This window comes from Protopterus annectens, chromosome 2.part2 (assembly GCF_019279795.1).
Source record: "Protopterus annectens isolate FY-2018-M chromosome 2.part2, PAN1.0, whole genome shotgun sequence".
Lineage (NCBI taxonomy): Eukaryota > Metazoa > Chordata > Ceratodontiformes > Protopteridae > Protopterus > Protopterus annectens.
In genome coordinates this window covers 537,596,313-537,618,896 of record NC_056730.1, presented here as the reverse complement: position 1 = coordinate 537,618,896, position 22,584 = coordinate 537,596,313, and positions in this window count along the sequence as shown.

Here is a 22,584-nt window from a genome sequence, read left to right as displayed (position 1 = left end):
ACAACATCTTCATTAGTTTCAGATATCTTTAATGTGGAATTATTCAGATTACTTTTACTTCGGCAGAGACACTCAAACAAGTGTTGCTGTATAATACAAGGGATATAATTCAATTATATATTATAATTAATACAATCAGGTAAATAAAATAACTTTTGCATGGCCCTAACGGTGTGCAAGGAGCCTATTGCTTGAAAACAGTTCAAAGGTAAATAACCTGCCAGTGGCCAGATGCATTTTCTTTGAATGTGGGTTTCAATGCTGTTTCATTGAATGTGAGTTTCAAAAGTAGAGAAACTTTAATGCCAAGTCTGTTTTCATTCTAAGACTATTGCTTTGTTTAGGTTTTGTAAATGTCTCAGTGTTTGGGCTATAATGTTTGAAATAAAAGTTGTAAATTAAATCCAACTGCCTGTAATCATTGTAGAACTAAAGCATAAAACAGTATGCACACAGATTTGAACAGTGTCTACAGTAAATGGGGAGAAATAGCCAAGTAATGGGACACTGGAATGGCTGTGTGGGCGGGGCTTGGGGTGGGTGGACTTGGGCGGGGCTGTGTTGGCAGGGGGTGGGGTGAGCTATGTGGGTGGGGCTCTGGGTTTGCACCCCCCTGCAAAACATCCTGCGGGCTCCCTTGGTCCTGGGGCCACTCTTGTTTGGCATCTACTTCTCTGAAGTACAGGTCAACACTAAGGGACTCTGGCTAACAAAGTTTGCAGATGACTGCAAACTGGGAGCCATTATTGAATCCCCAAATGATGTGGATACTCTACAAAAGGGCCTTACAGAAACAGATGCTTGGTGCCAGAGCCATGGGCTCAAGCTCAATGCCAAGAAATGTATTGTTATCCCCTTTGGGAAAAAACATGTATCCATGAATTACCATATAGGTGGCAGTACACTAAACACAGAAAGTGTGATAAGAGACTTAGGGACACAGGTGGACAGTGGTTTCACCTTCGATAACCACATCGCCACAACAGTCAGGAAATCCTTCTATGTGGCACACCTCATCACGAAGGGCTTTTCATCCAGAAAAAAGGAGGTCATTGTCCCACTGTACTCATCCCTCATTAGACCCATTATAGAATACAATGCCCCATTTGGTATGTACCTCTCAAGACATCTGCAACAACTGGAAAGGCCTCAGAAATACCTCACTAAAAGAATCACAGGCCTAAAGCAGATGCCCTATGCTGACCGCCTTAAAATACTCCAGCTATACTCTGTCACATATCGTCTACTCAGAGGCGATCTCTGCTTAACATACAAGGCCATGTCAAACCCAGAGCTGTTGGACATGCTACACTTAAAGAAATCCCAATCCCTCAGAGCTACACGCTCCAGGGATCTAAACCTTGTCATCACAATAAACAAAACCTGCTGGAGGGATAGGTTCCTGACCCAGAGACTCCCCAGACTCTGGAACAGATTGCCCATAGATGTCAAGCAGAGTGCCTCTTTGGATCTCTTCAAGAGGAACCTTGACGTTTGGATGGGAGAAAGGAAATTCACCCCAGGGATCACGTCAGTCGCCCTGCTAGACAGGGGTCCAGGAAAGTAAATAATGTGGGAAGAAATAGCCAGGGAATTGTTATGGCTAGGCTTGTATAGGCCCTAGGGCTGATAGCCTAGTACCAACCTATGAACCTATGAACCTATGAACCCATACCCCCAGATTTATATATATATATATATATATATATATATATATATATATATATATATATATATACTAACTCCAAGATTGACATAGCTCAGAGAAAAGGGAGTATTCTGAGAAATGGCATATCAGAATTAATATATGTAAGTCCATTCTTTCAACCATTCAGTCTCTGTATTTCAGGACTCACTTTACACTCTGACATTTCAAACAGTTACTGATAAGAACAAATGAGTCTTGGGTAAAGAAAAAGCACGAAATGGCTAAGCAATGTCACATCTACAATACTTGTTTATAGATACGTAGAGCCTTAAATGTATGACAGTGGCATTTACTCTCTATATAAATGCACTTACAATTTCACACTGTAACAGAAATATGCTCTTTTGTGCTGACTATGTAATTATCTGGGTCTTTGGAAAGTTCACTCAACAATTCTAAATACCGTTAATGATAATCTATCACAGTGATGTCCTGCTATACAATAACTAGGCCTAAAAGTCAACTTTAGTGAAAGTAAAACTACTTGGAACTCATGTACATCAGTTGAACTATCACTAATGAAGATGAAAAACTTTGGAGACTGTCCAGACATGAAATATTTAGGAATCTGGCTAAATCTGTTACTTCCTTCACCACTCACTCAAATAAACTCATTCATAAAATTGCAGGAATGCCAAAGACCTTTTAAACCAGTGATGGTGAACCCTTTGGGCTCGGCATGTCAAAAATTCGGAAAATGCCTATCTTGAGTCTGCTGGAGTGTCACCCCCCCACCACCACCACCCGAAACAAAAAAAAAAAAACTCTTTGCATATTTATTTATTTTAAAAAATGCAGTCCAATCATGTGTGTTGCTATGTATTATAAAATTAAAAGAAAAATCAGTGACTTACAACAGAGAAAACAATATGTGCACTGATAACTTGGCTTAAAATAGTGCACCAAAAAATTGCCCTACTTTTAAAAGTAATTTTGAATTGAACTGAAAAAAATATGGAACACATTGCATTTGATTTGATTAACATAAATTAATGACTTTTTTGTTATTGAGTTTTAATAGTTAAGCGCAGGTGACATATTTCTTGTATTTTTGTTCATTCAGTTTTTTTTTTTTTTGGTAACTTGTTGGTGAACCCTGGTGTGTCCCCCAAAACGTTGTGTTGTGTCACCTTTGACATACTTGTCATAGGTTCATCATCACTGTGTTAAACAGTTAATGACCTACTCACTAAAATATGTAATGAAGTCTACTGTGAAAGGAATGTTACTTCCCACTCTCAGATATGATATACCTGTTATTGTAGCCACCTTCAAATTGTAATATACAGGTTCTTTAAATGAAGAAGGATAAAAGCTACACATTTATCAGTGGCGCACTGAAAGGACAATGCTGCTTCTTTACCATCAGCAAGGCAGAGTGGCTGACCATTAACAATGGCTTTATATACCTTCCCAGCACCTTTCTTTACAAAACTATTCACTGAGAACATTGCAATCTCTTAAAACGCCTACAAATTATAAAAACCCTGCAGTGAACTCTGGGATTATCACTTTCTGTTTTAATTTCTTTAGTGAGTCATATTATTTCCCATCTCATATAGTAACCGCCTTCTGCATAAGAAGATCTTTAAATATGAAACACTCTCCCCAATAAATCTATACAGCTAACCAAGTTATCTGCTTTTGTTAACTAACTTAAAACCCATTTCAAATAAGAAACAGCATTTTATTATGACAGTGTTACATACATTGTAATTATTTATATATAAATGTCTATTATGTGCTTTAACAGGGAGCATTAAATGCTAATGTCGCCATGTCATTTTTTTAGAAACTTATTTCTGTTATCTGTACATTTGGTCTGCATAGTATTTCTTTATTAAGTTACTTTGTAACTAGGTCTTATGGAAAAATAGCCTTTATGGTTCAATTCACTCAGCTCGAAAGTCAAAAAAGAAAAAAAAAAAGAAAAAACAAGCAACACACAGACAAGCAATTAAATAAATAAATAGGCAAACACTAAGTGAAGACATAGTCAGGGTAAATTCTATTCCATAGTTTGGAAATTCATGGAAAATGTAGAGCTATCCATCTGGTTATGGGACTGTTGGGACTGTGTGTGGCACCAGTTTGTAGATGAAAGATTATGAAATGGAAGATACCATTTTGTGGGAGACCGAACAAAAGGGCATTTCTCGGGGAAGCACAAAATGGAGTGAAAACATTTTAAAAGCAGGTTTGTCTATTGGAGAGCGAAGCACTAATAAAGGTTAGATGTGTGACCAACTGCAAATGCAGCAATTATGTTGTAGGTATGTTGTGGTTCTGAGGTAGATCCAGACTGAAGGTTTATAAAGATGCCAGACATAAATAAGAGATGTGAACATACGGACTCTGATGGCATCATCATTTTATGATTTATCATAAACTGTTTAGTTCAATAAAGGTCACCTCATTTTTGACTGGTTCAGAGGGGAATAGTTATTATACTTAGGTTAATTTGAAAGACTAAGGAATGGCTGATGACATTTTTAGAGCAGCTGGTGAAGACAGAATTTGTTGCTTAGAAAGGTCAGTAAAGAAGGCTGAGAATTTCCCAAATAGGAATGGACATTCTTTTTATCAGTCTATCCCCTTTTTCATATAATTTCTCTAATTTTGTAAATGACTTATAATACTTCCACATCTACAGTACAAGTTTCAGCATTCTCATTCTAAATTTATTAGATAATGCCATACACTTTAGGTTTGAAAAATTCCCAGTATGGATTAAATAGTGTGCAGTACAGGATATTTGGTCTTGTTCTTCATATCATCAATGTCATAGGATAACAGATTCAGACGTCTCATAGCTCACGTGTATATTACAAATGAAGTGGTACTCTGAACATTCCTCACATCAGGAAACGGCTGGATGATGTGTCTCACTAGGCCTTTGGCCTGTGCTTGACACCATCCAATCAAATGAAGCTGTCATAAGTCACTCTTTCTACTTGTGCTATCTTATGTAATATTAGCTATTATAACTATAACCCACTTCACGGGTATGGGTCTTGTGAGATGTGCTCACGACTGGCATGGCTTAAGCATAATGATGATGAAGATGATAATGATGGTTTATAATTACAATGATGATGTTGATGAATTTGATGATGCCTAAATGAATAAAAATGTTCAAGCCAGATGTGAGAAACTCCACAATAGCTCCCATCCCTGGCAGAAATTACTGCTATTAGGCAATATGTACTATTTTCAATGAGGCAAACAATGAGAGTGGCACTGCTGCTTCAGAACACTTCATTTTCTAGTTTTATTTGTAGCTGGTAAGCCTTATATGCAGAATATGTCAGTGTGCATGTGTGTGTGAGTGTGTGTGTGTGTGTGTGTGTGTGTGTGTGTGTGTGTGTGTGTGTGTGTGTGTGTGTGTGTGTGTGTGTGTGTGTGTGTGCGTGCGTGCGTGCGTGTGTGCGTGTGTGTGTGTGTGTGTGTGTGTGTGTGTGTGTGTGTTTGTTTGTGTTTGTGTCCATTTCTATGTCTGTGCATCTGCCAGTGCTCTGGTGCCTTTTCAGTGGGAAGTTTCATTGCTTTGGACACACTAAGTGTTTGGACAGGTTTCAGATCCTACGTGACCCTTAAATGGATTGTGTGGGTAGTTGGAGAAGGAACAAAATAATGAGATGGGTATCGAGCACTCATTTCTAAAACACTAGAACAAGCTTTGAGACAGTCAGTTATGATGTTTGTGGATATCAATCTTGAAGTTTTAAGACCTTTATAAAGAATTGCTTTCATATCTATTACTTTGTTATAATAAATTCTCAGCCAGATTCAATAAAGCCTACACGGTCTGTTTACACCATGTGTGTACTGTGAAACAGTGCACACATGGTAGCACACTGTTTTAGATTGAATAAGCAGGGCTACATGGTGTGTAGAGCTGCACAGAGCCACACAAACAAGATAAACACTGTCATGCAAATTGCAGCATAAGCATCTGATGTGTATGGTAATCAACTAATCCAAGATGGAAGAGGTGGAAGAGCTATTCAACAAGCTATAAAGCAACTGTATAGATTCAGTGCTGGCTTTCCCTGCAAATTCCAAAACCTATTGGAACACAACCACAGAAAGGAGTCTACACAGAAACAATGTAAGGGGCTGTTGTTGCTTTAATTCATGTGTGTGTGCAACAAGCTGATGTCTATGTTTCTGCTGCTGCTAATAGACCAAGGCCAAAAAGGAGAAGAGTTTTCAGACCCGGCTTAACTTATCACAATCTGCATGAGGTTGAGATTGTAGAGCACTACAGGGTGGATAGAGACACTCTACATGAACTCTGCAACCTCTGTCATCCACAACTCAGAGCTAGGGCAAATTGAAGGGAACTTATCCCAGTGAAGACAAAGGTATGTGTAGAACTTAGAATTTTAGCTACAGATACCTTTCAGAGACCAACAGGAGACATGCAGGGGGTGTCGCAGGCATCAGCATCAAGGATCCTCCAGGGGCGGCTCGTGGCATCGGACTGCCGGACTGCAGCCCCCTCAGTTGTTTTTGGTCTTGTCTATGTTTTAATTTAATCATTAAATTAAAAAAAAAAAAAAGAAATCTCTTTTTTTACTTTAAATTTCGAGTCCGCGACTCGAAAGTATGCGCATGTGCATTGTGCACCTTACCCGCGCCAGCCGCGCGGTTCTAAACAGCTTTTTTTTTTTTTTTTTTTTGTTTGCAGCCCGGAGGAGCACATAAGGCATCATTGTGATGCCCAGAAGTCTATGCGGCAGCGGTTCCAAACCACATAGACTTGGAAGGGGCTCGGACTGCGACGTCCGCAGGCACGTCAGTCATGACGTGCCTGCTTTGCTAAAGCCTAAATGCTGCTGATTGGTTGTCGCTCTCTTCCCGGGCTTTATGAGCTGGGAAGAGAGTGAGAATCAGTCAGTTCAGTTTAGGATCCCATTAGGAAACGAGCTTTCTTTTTTTGGCAATTGTCTTGTTTGTGATCATCATTGTATTTTTTTTTTTCATTTCTATTCTATTTGGAGGGATTATCGGGTTATCGTTTGGAGTGAACAGTGAAGAAGATCCAGAAAGAAAGAAAGTACAGGGTGCTGCAGAATTAAGTAAGTAAATATAAATTAAATTATGAGGGACTCACTCTCTTACTTGGTTCATGAACTACTTCACTTCATTTATTTGTGGTGGAATGCTCAGCAGAGATGCACTCCCCCAATACTTTGATATGATCTACTGTTTCTTTTGGTGTATTCCTGAATGATTTAATGGAGAAGTGTAGGCTTTGTCTTTTTGTAGATTTATTGGTGTATAGAATGAGCATGGTTTTGTTCACATTTAACAGCAGATGGAAATTTACTAGCCACTGTCTTCTATTACTTGAAAGTTTGCAGGTTACATATGAGAAGCTCCTGAATAGAGATGGTTTTGCAGATTAAGACTGTCCAGTTTGCATATTGTGCTAAAGTGGATATTAGTGTGACTTTGTACATATCATTGCTGAATATGTTGAACAGTAATGGGTAAAATATATTAGCCTTGTTGGAATACCTGCTGTGACAGCAATTTGAGATGATATGGTATTTTGTCCTTTAAAAGACTGCGTTCTCTGGTTGAGGTAGCTGTTGAATCATAGAGCAGATCTCATCATAGTACCATTATGTGCATAATATTTAAAAAATTTAATCCTAGGCTATTTCTATTTGCATTATACTAGAATTGTATGTGGATTAAATGCGATGAGCAGCTGGAAAAATCCGCACAAGATAACACTGCAGTCTGCATGTTGTATTTAGCCGTTTTATTACCTCATATACGTTTGTAGAACAGCAGGAAAGTACACAATAAGGGTTTGTATATCACAGTTAGTAATTTGTTGCTTATGTTTTAAATAATGTGTGGCCATCGTATTATTCTGGATCCTGTTCATCTGCTGCCAGCCTAGTGATGACAGACTGAGTGCAGGATGTGATGATAGCTTAAAATCTTTGTATTCCCGTCTAAGATGTCTTTTGTTGTCTAGTTTATCTTGTGCTCAGGTTTTGTTTGAAAATAGTTTTTCTTCCACTCACTCAGTGTTTCTTTTTGTAAGAAATAAATATAATACCTTCATGACCAGTTATCACTGCAGAGAAAGATAGTGCAAAATGCAGAAAGGTACTCTGATTGAAATGTTAAGTCTGAAAGCTCTACTCAGTGATATCAAGAATGCCTTAACTGATGCACACTTTGTAGGTGAATACCATTTTATGAAAATGATTGCTGTTGTCCCAGATTAACAGATCAAAAAATAGTGTCCTAATCAGTCCCTCATAGTAAACTAGACCACTGACGCTATTTGTTGGGGGGGGGGGGCATGTTTCCCTGCACACCCACAATGCACTCACATAATCACAATACCTTTATTTTACAAATCTAAGTCATACATCTTCAGGGTAGAAAATGGCTAATCTGCATTCTTTGCAGAAGTTGTCCTAACAGTGAAGTTTGCAGAGATGCAGAAGGGAGGAGGTTCCACTGTAAAATATACCTAGTTCAAATTGCTGTGAAAGGAACCAGTTCTGCAAAACTGTATTCAATGCCATTTCAGTAGCAGGATATATCATCATCCTTATATTATATATCCAAATGTAATGCTATGTGGGGGTCGGGGGATGTAAGGTTATGCCTCAAAGAGTTTGCCAGTACAGCTCATAAAGATAATTGGCAGAAGTAGAATTTAGATGGACAACCTAATTTAACTGAAGGTTTTTTTATTTCTGTAACCTGTGACTCAAACCAGCCTTGTGCTTTGCTGTGAAGTTGCCTAGTCTAAGTAAGAAGTTTTATGTAAATGTTTATTTTATTTCTTACCACTGTTTTTCACCCTTTATGGGAAGGAAGGGATAGCTTCTGGACAATAAAATTTACTTTTTCATAGATTAGTACTAGGTTAACTGTCCTCTGGGGCCATTTTAAGCCTTGCCAATTACCCCTTTGATTTATATTTTGTTGTTTTACCTTTAATTTTCACTGTTTGTTGTTAGAAAGGGATAGGTTTTAGACAGGAAACTCTAGGCATCCTAAAGGACATAGTCAGCTATGAAGTCACACAGACTGCAGATAGGACAATCCCTATTCCTGTGCCAAATAGGCTCCATTTTAAGAGGTATGTACCCATAAAACATGCCTGAGCCCCAATTGATGGAAATGGACACGCTTGTTAAATATTTACCTTCTCTGTTATGGCTGCACTGTTGGTTGCAGAGCTAATATTACCTGTAATGTTTGTTTTGTCACATACCTGTTTGTTTATATCCTGGCTGGCTGGTGTTGCTAGGGCAGTTTTACTGTGAAGTAAGTACAAGGCGTACACATGCTTTTGAAAGTTATTGATGAGTCTATTTGTCATTTGGTTGATGGGCATGGTGTACCATGTATGTTGGATACTTTTTGTAGATCCTTTACCTGGATGATTCAAGGAGCCTGTACAGAGTCTGCACTAGAACTACATTTTAGACAAGTATGCTATAGAATATTTTAAAAGGAGATTGCATGGTAATCCTTCGCTACGAAGTTGTGTGTGTGTGTGTGTAATTTCTTATAACAGACTGGGATAAAAAGGCATGATATGTCAATAAGCTGAGCAGATTGCCTTTCTTTTTTATTGTGTCTATGTGGACATTGCTAAAATTGATTAAATGTAAGATTATAAGATTGTAATTCAAACAAATTCAGAGTTAGATATTCCTGGAGGATTTCTTAATGTTAATTAAGGTTGTTCAAGGCTACATTTGCAAGTAACTTGGCTACAATTCATGCCACATTGCACTGAAACAGCCATACTTTATACACATCTAGTTCACATTATTGATAGATGAGAAGGTCAAACAGCTAAATATTGAGCCAAAATTATTGACTTTCAGAAAGTTCAAAACAAAATTAAAAGTTTGTAGTACATTAAGAAAATACAGAAATAACTTTGTCATAAAACGGTCTGTGCTGTATGTACATGTTAAGCATCTTTGTGTTGTTGTGTAACTAAGCAACTGGTAGAATTTAACACTAAAAACGCTGCACAGCTATTGTGAAGTCTTTGAAACGCAATTTATTGTAAACCCACGAGAAAGCGTTATTTTTTGTTTAAAACAGCGTAGTAAACTTCATACCTCTCAAGTGTACCTCATTATGAGGAACATACCTCATTTGGGGTCTTAAAAAGTTCATGTTCCTCGCAGTTCCACATTGAAAGAGTCTGTCAGAGTGTCACACATTCAGTGAGAATTTTTTTAAGTGAAATCCATGGCAAATAGAAATTAATCATATTAATTCATTAAAGGATCTTCTTTATAAGTTAAAAGCAGCATATTTTAACCATCCTATGACCTTCCTAGTTGAAGTTGTTAATAAGTCACATTAGTATGTGTTCCACATTTTTCCCATTTGTTCCACATTATGAAGGTGACTGTTCCTCATTTTGGAGATGAAAGGTTGAGAGCTATGTAGTAAACTCACTCTCATTAAAAAAAAAATAGAAAAAGTTGTTTTCCTTTTGACATATAATCTTCTCCATACTGTGTTTTAAACAAATGTACTGTTTCTTACTGGCAGGCATTTTTCATATGAGTTAATGTCAGTCAGTTTTCATGAATCACATTTTGTGGGGAGCAAAGGCAGGATGCAGATGAAGAAAGTGAACCACAGCAGTTAACTTTTCTTTTTGGTCACAAATACTGTAAAAACTCATTTTTAAAACATAACCAATTGCTAGATTGTGTCATTAACCTTGTGGATGCACAGCTCCCAGACTAGTGTATATTGAGATGAATGGAATGATGTGGAAAGACAGATTTGTTATTATCCTTGCAATGATGCTAGCAGTCATCAACCAGATATTGTCTATTTGATTTGTGAGGACAGCTGAGATGACAGGAATAGTGTAATAAGATATGTATTATTATTTAAAATTATGCTGGCAGTGGTAAACCAGATATTTTGGCAATGTTTCTAGCTTTGTAATTTGCATGGCACAACCTGGAAACGTGTGGTCAATTGTTTGAGTGGATTGTGGCTATGAAATAATATTATATAGCCATCAGATGTCAGACTGCAACTTATGGATGGGGGTTATGGTTGCCAGGGTGAATAACTCTTGTTATTTGCTCACTTTAAACCATCACTCTGTGGTTTGGCAGGACTTGTGTATTTGTGAGAAGTAAGATGGAGTACATTGGATACCTGATATGCACAGACAGAGTAGGTATAAATGCTGTGTTTACAAGTTGGAAAACTAAGCAACAGTGATGAGCATTTCTGCAATATTCTTAGGTTCACTGACAGGTGTTTTTGAGTTTCAGATTTCATACCCTACAGAAAAGTCATACTGATGCAAGACCTACTGCTCTTTCTAAGTTTGTAAGAGCAGCATTTAAAAATGGTCTATTTTTGGACCTTTGTCTTACTTTTATTTACGGCCTTATCCAGATTTCTTGCTCTGAGGTTGAGAGTATATGAAATGTGTCAGGGGCTCAGGGCCATCAGCTGGAGACGTTTCAAATTGCGACATACATGTTGTAACTTGTACCCCCATGTAGTGACTTTAGATGTGTCCAGGCAAGGAGCACTTAGAGTATCCAAGGTAGACACAAGTACAGTCATGGCTTTTAATCTGTCCTTTGTTTTGCAGAATGTTCTGGTTTTCTGTCATTTTTATACTGTTGATTTTGTGTATTCAGAAAAAGGATTTTGTTGGCTGCTTGTTTTTTTTATACTTTATTTTTTTTACTGGCATTCCAGTAATTATTTTTTTTATGCATCACAGCCTTTGATTCCCATCTAGATATTAAGTAAGCTGTCATGTAGCCAAGGCATTGAAATATTGTTTTCTTCTGCACTTCATTTTTGTTTTTGGTTGGACTCTCATAGTGATAGCTTGTTGGCAAACAGGGAAGCAGTGTATTTAAAATACCAGTTTTTGTGGTTTTGAGCATAGTGAAAGAGAGAATGCTAGCAACGGAGTCTGAGTATGAAGTACTGTTTTCAGTATACCGCAGAGGTAAGTGTTCAAAGCAATGTGTGTATGTAACAATGTGTGCTGTGTAGACTATTCAGCATGAGCCATACTGACTGAGCATTTATTTCATGTAAATAAGTATGTGAAGCATTGATCCCATTGCACCATAGCCACCCCGTCGTGTTGGCCACGCCCCGTCTTGTTGGCCACACCCCATCTTGCTGGCCACACCCCATCTTGTTGGCCACACACATCCAGCTGTCTCCTGCAGCCCCCCTTTGATTTGAAGTCACCAGCCGCCACTGGGATCCTCCATCAATTCCTGAATGCTATGCTCCAGCATGCTAGTGACCACATATATTTTACTGCTGAGAATAGGGCCAGAAATATGCAGGTGTTCTGCCCTGCAGCACACTAACCTGAAGTACTGGGTGCCATAGATTGCACACATGTAGAACTTAAGGCACCACCCAGGAAACAGGGTAGGCTCTACATAAATAGAAAGTGTTTCTACTCTATTAACTGCCAAGTCATGTGTAATGTCAAGGGAATCATCTTGATTGCGTGTGCTGGCTAGTCAGGCAGTTACCATGACTCACATATCTTGCACACCTCCCAACTGTATCCGATGTATCCCACAGGGTCATTTTCTGGAGGAATGTAGTTTATGCACTGGAACCATGGCTGATAACACCCATCAGAAATGCACACACATCTGCGGAAGAATACCATAATGAGGCATGCACTCAAACCAGAAATATCATAGAGCATATGTTTGGGCTGCTGAAGCCACAGTTCCAGTGCCTAGATACATCTGGGGGAGCCCTGCAATACAATCCACATGCATATACTGAAATATTTCCAGTATGTGCCATGCTACACAACATAATTCTGAGGAAGCAGCTTCAGCAGGATCAACATGGGGAAGGGGCACAAATCCCACCACAAATGGCAAGGTCACCACAGCCACATGCAGGTGAGGAGTCATAGGGGGAACCTGCAACTGCTGTGGGTGTAGGCAGATGTAGGCATGCTCAATATGCCCTTGGATTGGCTAAGAGACAATGCATAGCACATTCACTCACCACCTAAGGGGGTAAAACATTCCTCCTTTGCACATACATGTAGTAATATTGATGCTAGGCAATGCTCACAACTTTTACCTACCCATGTAATGGTTGTATACTGCTTACATCCGACAGAGTCACTCCTGAACTAAAACTGCTGCAACTGGTGGATTTACAAAGTGTTGAACTTGGAGTGTATTGTGTAGTAATATGAATGACTGATATATCCTTCCATGTTGTTACTTGGTAGTGTAAGCAAGTAAAAGGTAGGTGACTTGTACAGAAATTACCTTAACATATGACAGCAGAGGCTTATTTGACTTATAGCCATCCATTATTGAGTAGTAGGCCTCAGGCATCAAAGATTCACACAATCATACCTCTCAAAAGCATATCTCTCAACCTGTAAACATCAAAAATCTAGACAAAGCTCCAAGAAAAGTAAGTACAACTGGCCAAAAATCTGTATGTTGATTAACGTACAATTTGCATATATAATTATGTAACCTCCCACTCACTCCAATGGAACTGTGAGATACCAGCATTCCAACACAAATTGAAGGACAGACAAAATAGTAAACACAAAATATAACCAGAACAATAGTGTTTTATTTATATAAACATTTGAGCGTGTATCAAACTTTGAACTTGTATAAAACTAAAATACAATTTTCTATCATAAAAATAAAATTAACTGCATTGATTCAAGAGAGATGTTGACAGCTGACAAGCAACAGCAGACCCCATGTAGAAAATCAGAAAAAAATGGGGAGGTTGATGATGATGATTTAATTCCAGTCAAGCTTGCATTGCACTGGTTAGCTAGATTATGAAAGTTCACTGGCCTTTACCGCCTCAGAAAAAAAAGATTGTTTTGGTCTATGTGTATATTTTTGGTCTATGCTTTAGACAACTCCCTATTTTACTCATGTGTCAAACTCAACATATGTTAATAAATCCTTCAAGTACTCAAAGTTGACAAACTGCCATAATGTTTTATGATAGATGACCCCCCCCCCCCCAGCACAGGTAATTTCATTCACAGTCAAGAGGCCAAGTAAACCCCTTTTTGTAAGCAGGACTATGGTTAACATGAAAGTACAAATATTTTCTTTTTCTGCTAACCAGCTAACAAAACTGTTCAGGGATGGCTCAGGACTCAGAGAAAATAGATATTAGGTACCTTGCTATGGAAAACTGGCAGTATCTGTAGAAAAAACTAACATAATTCACAAGTCATTCACAGAGTCTGCAAAATTTTAATGAAAAATGATCTGACTGGCTTCAACACAGTTTCATCCTCTAGAGAGTGTTCATCTCTGACCTTGTACAAATGCAACCATGAAAACAAGAAACAGACCTCTTATACTGATAAAGCAGTGAACCAGGAATGGTCTGGAGCCCAAAAGATTAATATGAGAAAAGCTTTAATACTGGTAAGACATTTACATATATCCAGGCAAACTGTCTTAACTGTTTCCTTTTAAATCAATTTTTTTGGGATTTATATTAGAGAATTCTTCAAGTCTTTTAACAATGCTTTATTTTATTTGTATCTTCTTAGTGAAAATGTAGATACCTCTATACCTCTCAACCTCTTATCATAATAAATCTGGACAAAGTCTAAAATAGTGGGGGTCAGATCCAAAAATAGGGACAGATGTCAAATATCGCTCTTATAAACTCAAAATGTTGTTAGAAAAACGGTATTTTTGTTAGCATGCATTTCTGAACTCCAACTCATATTTATGTAATTATTTAGTGACTTCAATCCTCAGTGATTTACCAGAACACCATAACATTTATAAAGAATAGACAAAAAAATCTGGATATTCTGGGAAAATCTGGACAGTTGAGAGATATGTAAAGCAACCTCTTACAAATGGTATTAAGAAAATATACTTTGCTTATACTGGTAAACAGCTAGGCATGTATTGTATTTACAAAATCAGATATGCACAGTTCAGCAGGCTTGACAATCGCCTGGCAAGATGCCCTGCATAAATCACTGTCTAGTTCCATGACATGCAAAGGTCAGAGCACACAGTAATCAGATACAAAAGTTGATTTTAATGTAGCCCTGACTCTACTGTATGCCCAGCTGTTCCACAAACCATGAAGATTTAATAATTAAAATAAACAAATAAAACTAAACTGTTAACTGAATGCAATAAAGAAAAAGACAAAACAGAGTCTAGTAATGACATCGAAAGGCAACTTCATATGCACTCTCAAAACATTTGCATATATATGCTTCCTTAATCTACTACACCTTTAAACAGTGGTGCACCTAGAATTTTTGCCACCTGGGGCTTTCTTCGAGTTTGCCGCCCCTCCCCCCTCACAAAATCATGCAGCCATTCCAGTGTCCCATTACTTGGCTATTTCTCCCCATTTACCATACACGCTAATGTGCATACTGCTTCATGCTTTACTTCTACAATGATTATTTGGATTTAATTTAAAACTTTTATTTTAAATTTTATAGCACAAACACTGATAGACATCTGGTAAACAAAGCAATACAGCCTTATAATGAAAACAGACTTTGCTTTAAAACTTCTCTGCCCTTGAAACTCACATTTATTTGAACATCATTTAAACCCACATTCAAAGAAAATGCATATATCAATGGTGGATAAAGTTTACCTTTGGGCTGTTTTTAAATCATAGGTTCCTTGCACACATATTTATGACCATGAAAACATACATGTGTTCTTTGATTCATCTTCCTGACTGCATTAAATTATATTTCTTGTATAATACAGCACACTTGTTAGAGTGTGTTTTAAATTTGTTTTGAACATTTTTCCAGTAAGTAATAAAACAAAATGTATGAACCAATAATGACAAAATTGCCCAATTCAGAACATTTCCATATTAAAAATCTACTCAAACTTCTGTCATTACAATCCATCAATATCAGTAAATATATACAATATCTGCAGAAGTAATCTAAATAATTCCACATTAAAGAGATCTGTAACTAATGAAGAGGTTGCTGCCAGCAAACAACTTTATATTTCATTGTTTCATCTACAAATAAAGTGCCTGTTGCCCTTGAAGAATAAATTGCCTATGTTACATTAAAAAATGATACACTAGTAATATTGCAATAGGGAACAGATGGCAAATTCATAACAGGTTCATAGTTATTAGGTATCTCCTACAAAGGAGGACATTCTCATGACAGCAGCATCTAGCCCATTTAAAAGTATAACACAGTACAGTATCAGCAATCCATCTACATACTGTGTGGGTAGAACCCACAGCCTTCTGCATCAAAAGCAAGTATATTACCTGTTGTGCAACTAACAATGCAAACAGACTTGGCATAGGCACCACTAAACTTCTCTTCCCCGAAGATCTCTGCTCCTTGTAAAATCCACTTAACACTCAACTATATCTCTCAACTTTGCAGGACAAAAAATCTGGAAAAAGCCAAAATTTATTTGGGGGTGCAAAGGCCCAAAAACCAGGGACACATTTTAAACATTGCTTGTATAATCTTGGAAAGTTGCTAGAATAAAATGTTTTGTGTTACCACATGTTTTCTGAAAGATAGGAAGACTGAAACTTAAATGGATATCATTATTTAGTGAATTCAGTTCTCACTGATTTGCCAGAAAACCACACATTTTAACAAGAACAGACCAAATGTATTCCAGACATTCTGTGAAAATGTGATTCAAGGAGTTGAGCCCATAGCTCTCAACTGTCCACGAGTTGTGGTATGGGTAGAGAATTCTGGCTCTTTCTTCTTGTACCTAAGGTACAGGGTTTGAGCCTGAATAACACTAACCACCAGGTATACATAACTGGGGCATTTTACGCAGACACAGGCACACACACACACAGACACACACATTCTGAATTGCACGGACTTACTTCACACGCCCCCTTATTGTTCTGAATTGAATGGAATGACTTCACACACACACCCCTTACTGTTCAAACAGACTTACTTGGACATATTTAGACCAATCTTCTGGAAGCAACCTTTACAAACAATTCTGGGAATGAATTGAATGGACTTACTTAGAGCAGCAATCCCCTTACTGAACACAACACTCGGTTGTTGGCAGCAAAAATGGTTTAAAGACACACAGCACACACACACACACACACACACACACACACACACACACACACACACACACGCACGCACGCACGCACACACACGCATGCATGCACGCACACACACACACACACACACGCACGCACGCACACACACACACACACGCACGCACGCACGCACACACGCACGCACACAGACACACAGACACAGACACACAGACACACACACACACACACACACACACACACACACACACACACACGAGTTTTGAATTGCATGGACTTACTTCACACACCTCTTACTGTTCTGAATTGAATGGACTTACTTCACCCACCCCCCCCCCCACTGTTCAAACTGACTTACTTGGAATAGACGAAAGCAACATTTACAAACAATTCAGGCAATGAATTGAACAGACTTATTTAGAGCAATTCCCTGGAAGCAACTTAACAAACAATTCTGGCAAATTATTTCATAAGCATTTGCCGTGCCTATTAGGATATCAGATAAAATACAGTTACACTGCATTTTTTATTCTTTTTCCTTATTCTTTTTCCTTACCTGGAGGCAGAGCTGATTTTTTTCATCCTGACCTGCAGACATGAGTGGGTGGGTGCTGGATGGACTCTGCAGAACTTAAATTGTGCACAGCTCCACTTGATGCCATTGCTGCTATATTCCCTATTTCCCTCCAAAACAGTTCAAATATCTGACCGAGTCCAACAGGTAGCCCGTCTCATGAAGTTGATGTCATCACGCATGCCCCAGTAGGCTGGTGATGCGTGGTGACATCAGCCATAAATTTAAGGTTGTATATATAAAAAAAATAATTAAACAAAATCGGGAATTAAAGGGACCACTCGGGAATTTGTGGCACCCCATTATTTTGCCCTCAAAACTGATAAATACTGAGGAATTCAGTACAGTTGAGAGGTGTAGTGATGGTCACTGCATGCCCTCAGTGTATCACCATATGTTTGTACTGGAAAATCATTAAAGAGAGAAGTTAGAAAGTAATGATACACCTTTCAGTTTCAGACTTCACAACCCTCACAAGATCATTAACAATAATGAGGAAAAAAGTTTGATACTATCAACTGTCTAACTTTCAAAGATGAATATAATTCAAAGGTACAATTACCAATTCAACATCACAATTGAAGATATAATGAGCACTGTCAGCTATGCAGCCTGAGCATCAGACAAAAATCTTATGGATCCCTGAATCCATAAGATACAAAACAGAGATATGGCACAGTTATCATCACTTACATGGAGTGTTGGGAGGGGTCAGGAAGTCTAGGCTGACACAAAAGGTAGGTGAGTGTGGGTGAGTAAGAAAGAGAAGCAGGCAGACATTCAGATAAAGTAACAAAAATAAAAAATAAAGATAAATAAAGTAAAGATAAAGTGACATCTGCATTGCTTACTGTACTTATTTCCTTGTTTCACTTGAAAGAAAGTTGCTGTTTGTCATTTTTGCATTTAAGTTACCTGTAACACATTGCATTTAAGTTACCTGGCACTTGCTCACTAAGTCAGCACTAAAAAATTAAAAGCACTACATCCTCACAAACTCCCCTTGAGTATCTTGTTCCCCATTGGCCCTTTTTTCAATTATAAAGGAATTCCCAATACTATTCTAACATGTCCAAAGGTCAGTTGTCAATCTCCTCTCTGGTCCAGCTGGTGAATCTGGGAATCTTGAGACAATGTTACAACTGCCTTATGTACACAGGCAACCCTCTCCTCCTCCCAACAAATTCCAACACATGTGAGAGATGCAATCATATAGCCAAACTGGAGGCTAAGCTCTCTCAACTCAGTACTGATGTAACCAGTCAGGAGGAGAAGGAAACCACACTCACTACAATTCCAGTCTCACATAAACCTACCACGACAGCAAACCAAACACATAAACACACAAAAACATACTCGGAGGCTCTAAATAAAAATCTGCCTAAGCAGCAGAGACCTCCAAAGCAGACACCCAAGCAACCGCTACCCCAAAACAAAACACGTGCAACACATAGCTCACAAAGCCAGTGTGCCAAACAGTCACAGCCCTTAAGGCTAAACAACACACCTGATACACTTGTAATAGGTGACTCTATCATCAGGCACACTGACGTCCCGCTCACCAGGCTGAACAAGGAGAAGGTCATGGTGAGCTGCCTGTCGGGTGCTAGTATCCGCCACATAATACAAGCACTCAGGTCACTCCAAGGCAAGTACAAATATGACTCAGTCATTGTCCATGCTGGTGTGAATGACCTGAGACGTACCTCCCTGGACTACATGAAATGAGACATAGAGGAGCTCTCTGAGCATGTAGCCCAGGCCGGTATGACCCTGACCTTGAGTAGCATCTTACCCTCACCAAGAATGATGCCACAATATGAAGACAAGATGATCAATTTCAACAATTGGCTTAAGTATTGGTGTCATTCAAAGGGGATCCAATGCCTGTCAGCCTGGGATGACATGCCCGACAAGCCACGATGCTTTGCTAGGGACGGCTTGCACCTGTCACCCCTGGGCTTTCGGATATTGGCAAAGGCTCTTGCTACCCCCATAGTGCCTTTTTTAGGAAAGGCTCAAAAGACAAACCCACCTCCATAGGTATCACAAGGGATAAGAAACTAAGAGTAATGCTACTCAACGCCAGAAGTCTAAACCTCAAGATACATGCACTCGAAGCTCTCCTTAGCATGGAGAACATCGATATCTGTACAGTAACAGAAACCTGGTTCAAGGCTCCCGAGAGCACCTCAGCACTACCAGGTTATACTTCATACCATGCCCCAAAACTTGGACCGAACCAGAAAAGGAGGGGGAGTATCAATATACATCAAAGATACCCACACCTCCAGGTTGGTGGCACAGCACAAAGCATCAGAGACTATCCATGTGCAACTAACAGTGGGTAAAACTACCTTCCAGTTTATAGCCTGCTACAGACCACCCTCCCAAACCCAGGAACCCCACTCGGCCTTCCTGAGAACACTGGAAAATATGAAGGTCTCTCCAAACACCATTATATTGGGCAACTTCAACTACCCAAACATAGACTGGGAGCATTACTCTAGCTCCAACACCCTAGCCCAAAGGTTCCTAGAATTTATAAACTCAAATGCTATGGAACAACTTGTTACCACTCCCACAAGAGGGGAAAACATACTGGACCTGATCATCACCAACATGAGGACTCTATGCTCCAGACCAGAAGTGTATCCCTCACTAGTAAGATCAGACCATAAACTATTCTCACTGGATATTCACATCCCGACCCCACCCCCTGCCCAGAAAACCACAGTGAAAAACTTCTCTAAAGCAAATTTCACACTCTTCAAAACTGAGGTGGAATCCTTCAAAGCCCCCGGGCCTGTGGAAAATACGGCCCAGACTGCAGAATCCTTTATAAATGCATTCTATGAACACCTTCAGGAATGCATGGATCATGCAATCCCAAATAAAACCAATACCCAATCCTCCAAAGGCACCCAGCCATAAACAAACTATACAATAGAAGGAGGAAGCTACTACATGATAGAGCAAAATCCCAAAAAGGGAAGGCATCTCTGATCAGTATTAGCAAACAACTACGGGCACTCATAAAATCGCCTAAGGCCAGCTTAGAGAGAAAAATTGCACAGGACACTAAGGATAATCACAAGGCTTTCTTTAGTTATGTTAGGAACATGGGTGGGAATTCCCAGATATGCTCAGAATTAGTCCAAAATGACAAAAAATACACCGAACCCACAGACATTGCCAACATCCTAGCTGACAGGTTCAGCGCAAACTCTCCCCCCCAACCAAAAGGGCAAATATCTATCCCAGCAGAGTGCTGACCCCCTGACATCTCAGATGCTCAGGTAAGAGCCGCCCTCTCCAAAGCAAAAACACAGCATCAATGGGACCAGACGGTGTCCCGGGCTGCGTCCTACATGAACTCCAAGAAGAGTTAAACCCAAAAATAAAACTACTGTTCAATCTCAGCCTTACTACAGGATATGTACCCAAAGAGTGGCGTACAGCAACAGTGGTCCCTCTCCACAAAGGTGGTGCCTCAACAGATCCTGGAAACTATCACCCCATAAGCCTGACTAGCTTGGTCTGCAAAGCTATGGAAAGGATCATCATGGACCTCATAAATAAAGATATTGAGGACCTACAGACACTGGATCCTACCCAGTTTGGCTTTGTTAAGGGCAGATCCTGCCTCTTAAACCTGGTTGATTTCTTTGAAACAGTCACCAAGGCCATTGACGAGGGGAAGGTGGTCCACACAGCCTACCTGGACCTCACAAAAGCCTTCGATACAATACCTCACTCGGGCATTATAGATAGGCTCACCAGCTTAAATATAAACCCCTATGTCACTAGATGGGTTGCAAACTGGCTCAAGGACAGAACCCACATGGTTAGAATTGCTGGAGCCATGTCAGACTCCAAACCAGTTATAAGTGGCATCCCACAAGGCTCAGTCCTGGGACCTCTCTTGTTCGGTATATATTTCTCGGAGGTACAGGACAACACGGAAGGACTGTGGCTGACCAAGTTCACAGATGACTGCAAACTGGGCACCATAATCGACACTCCAGCTGACACAAGCATCCTCCAAAAGGGCCTCATAGAAAAAGACAACTGGTGCCAGAGCCATGGCCTCAAGCTAAATGCCAAAAAGTGTATAGTCATCCCCTTTGGCAAAAACAAAGTGCCCACAAATTACCACATAGGTGGTAATCCATTAAGTACAGAAGAAGTAATTAGGGACCTGGGGACCCAAGTTGATAGCAATCTCTCCTTTGACAACCACGTGGCCAAAGTGGTTAGAAAAACATTTTATATAGCCCACCTAATCATGAAGGGATTCACATCTAGATCAGGGAAGGTCATCGTGCCTCTTTACTCATCCCTCATCAGGTCCATAATTGAGTACAATGCCCCTTTTGGGATGTACCTTAGCAGACACCTGCGGCAACTGGAAAGACCCCAAAAGTACCTCACCAAGAGGATCAAAGGGCTCAAAGAGATGCCATATGCTGCCCGGTTAAAGAAACTCCAGCTCTACTCAGTGGCATACCACCTGCTCAGAGGCGATCTGTGCCTGACGTATAAAGCCATGACCAACCCGGAATTAATGGACATGCTGCACCTCAAAAAATCCAAATCCCATTGAGCTACGCGTTTGAGAGACTTGAACCTCAGCACTGAAATAAATAGGACATGCTGGAGGGACAGATTCATAACCCAGAGGCTCCCTTCACTCTGGAATAAAATCCCAGTCCAGGTTAGGCAGAGTCCCTCATTGACTCTCTTCAAGAGGAATCTTGATAAGTGGATGGGAGATCATAGGTTTACCCCGGGTATCACTTCTGTGTCACTGTTAGACAGAGGCACAGTATACTAACCTCGAAAAAGGGCATAGCAAAATTAATTTAAAATGGGTGGCGAAAGCCAAACACACTCTGGCTAGGCTTATAAATGCCCTAGGGCAGATAGCCTAGTATGAACCTATGAACCTATGAACCTAAATGGCTAGTGAGTTAAAATGAGTTTAAGCTTCATGGCTGAACAATGTAACTGTTTTGTGTGTGTGTCTGTATGGGTCTTCCGGGTGAAACTGGTGTGTGAGTGTCTGCATGAACACAGCCAGGCTCTGTGTTAGCTGTACATCTTGGTATGTCGGACAGGTGTGAGCCATGCACGATAGAGGTTGCACTGGCACATCCATGCCCATTGTCAGATGCACTGCTGC